General features: G+C 38.2%; 1 pseudogene; it reads right to left on the bottom strand.

Moving 5' to 3' along the window:
* Positions 1 to 1,362: 1,362 nt before the first annotated feature.
* On the bottom strand, positions 1,363 to 2,285 carry LOC100688581 (annotated as a pseudogene).
* Between the last annotated feature and the right edge of the window lie 1,476 nt (positions 2,286 to 3,761).

The following is a 3,761-nucleotide window of genomic DNA, read 5'->3' as shown; positions in this document are numbered from 1 at the left end:
ATACAAACATACATTTTCACTGACCGCTTATTTGCATATAAAATAATAAGTGATACTAAATCCCTGGTTTACAGCCCTTGTCCTAATAAGAATAAAATTTTCATTATAAAAAAGATCTGAGGGTGGGACGCCTGGGTGGCTCAGCAGTTGAGTGTCTGCCTTCAGCCCAGGGCGTGATCCTGGAGTCCTGGGATCAAATCCCACATCGGGCTCCCTGGATGGAGCCTGCTTCTCCCTCTGCCTGTGTCTCTGCCTCTCTCTGTGTGTGTCTCTCATGAATAAATAAATAAATTAAAAAAAAAAAGATCTGGGGATTATTGGAGGCTCTTTGCCTTTGGCTTTGATTTTAGAAAAGTGCACCCATCTGGGAAATAAGCACTTACTAGCCAATAGGGAAAGTGCAGAAGTAAACTATATTCATCAATTATACAATGTATTCTATGTGAAATATCCTTGTTCTGGAAAATGAAAGGGGTGATTTAGGGGACAGAGCATCTCAGCTCTTTCCCTTACCCCCAATGCCCCACATTTACCCAGCTCTCAGCCTATTTACAGATAATCAAAGAAAAATTACTCTCCTAATTTTGTTCTTCTTGAAGATGCCACATTTCCATAGAACCTGACATTATTTTGTTGCCATTTCCTTAGTAAAAAATGGCAATTTATTAAACGGTGGCTAGTTTAATGCACCTTGCCAACGTGAGTCAGTTGTTCCCTCTTTGCTAGAAGAATCAGATGGATTTTTAAAAATTGCACTGAAGTTGACTTTCATTCTTATTCAGTTAAGCTGTTTTCTATATGAAGACCTTGAGTTATTTGTTCAAAATAAAAATCCAATTGTCAGAACATGTTGTGAACATTGAATCTGGGGGAGAATGAAACATGATGTTTTCATCATTCCTCATTGATTTCTTCCCTCCGGTTAGATGATCACTTCAATGTAAGTTTCCACATTATTTTTTAAAAAGCCTTTTTAAGATAGCATATTGGGATTCTATACAAAAATAACAAATGTCTAAATTGTTAGACATTATGATTAAGATTATGCTTAATCTTGCTGTTCTATAAGATGCATGACTTAATAACATATAAAAATTGCTGGTTTAAAAGTAGCACAATTGTGGAAAATAATATACTTTGAGGAAGCAAAGGCTGGATATCAGTCTAACATGCTGTGTAGGAAAACAATATTGTTTTTGGTTTTGGAGAAGAGCCATTTTGTATAAAGAAAAGTGAAAATAAGAGAAATCTGTGAAATTTACTTATAGGATAACATTCAACAAACTTAGTTCAATAGAATCTGCACAGTTTTTTTTTTAAAGACTCTCCTTTGTATATACTGAAATTTTCATCAAAGTCTCATTTTTTTTTTCAGCTACAGATTTTTATTAGATGAAGGATGTCTTAGGTTAGCTCAAAGGAAAGTGGTGACAATCGGCAAGCACTCCTCCATACAAGAAAGGAAGCATTCTTGGCTAATGGGGATGGGTAGTTATGATATCTAAAGGTCAGTGTCTTCTGCTTAACTTTCACCACCCAGGAAGATCTTCCCCTTGGCACTCAACATCACCAGTCCTGACATGAAAGGGTCTGCAATGAGCTAGTTCACTTGGCCAACAGTTCTTCCAGTTCTGGCCGAGCTTTGAATCTTCCCTTGAAGTCTTCTTCAGTGTGTTCCTTCACTGACAATCTGACTTCTTCAGGAAGATTGCTTTGGATTATTTCCAAGAAAATCTCTGCAAATGTAGCACTCAAACCACTGATCTGAACCACTCGTTCATGAGTGGTAAGAACTGAGTCCAGGAGCATTTTGTTACGTTGGTCCTGCAGCCACAACACTTCCATGGTTTTGGTGAGCATTGCATAACTTTCCTCAACTTTAATGGATAGATAGTTGCAGAGGTGATGAACATACTGAACTCTCTGCCAGGGCCATGTCGTACGCAGTCAGGTGAATGTTTAAAACTCCATATTCATAATCTGACCCCAAATTAATGGGTCTCACTTCTACTTTTCCCTTCTTCTTCTTGGGCTCCTGTGCTTTAACTAGGTGCTTGTATCTTCCAATGCCATGGGTAGGCTTTGACTTGTAGTGCTGACTGGTATTTAGCAGAATGCCACCTGCAGAACAGATGGGATTTTCTCCTGAAGTCCTGAGCCTATATATAAAATGTGTCAGGTGGTGATACCTTAAGAGAAAAAAGCCTTGCTTAAAAATGGTATCGGTCTTCAGACACAGCATCTTTCTCAGAGCTCCGTTCATCCTTTGCTGCTGCGGCTGGGAACTGTTTTTTTCCAAAGCCTCATTTTTGTGTTATGTTTGTAAGTGGTCATTTTCAATAGCTTGAATAGTTCTCTCTTTATTCATTAAAATGAATAAAGCTGATTTTGATAAGAAAAAAACCTTGAGGGGGATCCCTGGGTGGCTCAGCGGTTTAGTGCCTGCCTTTGGCCCAAGGCGTGATCCTGGAGTCCAGGGATGGAGTTCGGGCTCCTGGCATGGAGCCTGCTTCTCCCTCTGCCTGTGTCTCTGCCTGTCTCTCTCTGTGTCTATCATGAATAAATAAATAAAATCTTAAAAAAAAAAAAAAGAAAAAACCTTGAGTTTAGACTTCATTCATATATTCACATAATATTTAGAATCAACTACTGGATAAATTATTGCCTTCTGTATAACAAACTACTTCAAAGTTAGTAGCTTAAATCAGCCCTTTTACTGCTTATGGTTCTGTGTGTGGGTCAGGAACCATGCAGACCTTCTCAGAGTTGGTTTGTCTCTTCCTGTGGTGTTAAGCCAGCTCAGCTGGACTGTAGGATCCAATTTGGCTTTACTCATATATGTCGTTATTGCTAAGGGGGGACTAAAAAGTCTGAAAACTGTCTAGTCCTCTTTGTAGTCTCACATTTTTCAAGGTCTGTCCATGTCTTCACGCTGTAGTGGGGTGGGGAGTCAAAGTTTTTTACATGACGACTCAGGTTCCAAGGGACCTAAGACACTTTATTACTTAAAGTAAGTCACAAGGATAGCAAAGCACATCAGAGAAAACGTAATAGATCCATCTCTCAATAGGAGGTGCAGCATGTGGATATAGAAAAGGAAGGAATTATTGGTAGCAATCTTTGTAAACAATTTGTCACAACTACCAAATCCTATACTGTATTCTGCATAAACTGTTCATTTTTTTTGTCCCTATGGTTATGCCTCCATGTTAACTTGATCTATAACTTATCTCCCAAGGTCCATTGCAAATATCTCTCACACATCAAATTTTACATATGGGTCTGACACATATCTTAGAAGATTGATCCTCACCTTGAAAAGAGTAAAATTATATCTCTTTCTTTTTAACATTTTTGTTTACATTTTATATAATTCTTTTGGCAACCCTGAAAACAAATGAAGCACTAAGTCCAGTGGTCAGTAAATCATAATCGCACCTGAGTTAGGAACATCATTTGACATAGTATATTATCTGCTGTTTCTTGAAACCCCTTTTCACTTGGCTTCAGAGTTAATACACTCTGATTTTATTGCTACCTCACTGGTCTCCAGATCTTTATTGTCCTTGATGGATTTACCTTTTTTTTTTTTTTTTTTTTTTTTAGTAAAAAGTGTGAGGCTTGAATATACAACCCTGAGATTAAGACCTGAACTGAGATCAAGAGTCAGACAATTAACTGACTGAGACACCCAGGTGCTCCTCTCCTCTTCTTGATGGCAAATTTTTATAAAGTCCCAGAGCTCAGTGCTGTGACCTCTT

The sequence above is a fragment of the Canis lupus genome, chromosome 8, assembly GCF_011100685.1.
Source record: "Canis lupus familiaris isolate Mischka breed German Shepherd chromosome 8, alternate assembly UU_Cfam_GSD_1.0, whole genome shotgun sequence".
Taxonomy (NCBI): Eukaryota; Metazoa; Chordata; class Mammalia; order Carnivora; family Canidae; genus Canis; species Canis lupus.
The sequence above is the reverse complement of the archived record's forward strand: the minus strand, read 5'-3'. Positions and strand labels throughout refer to the sequence as shown.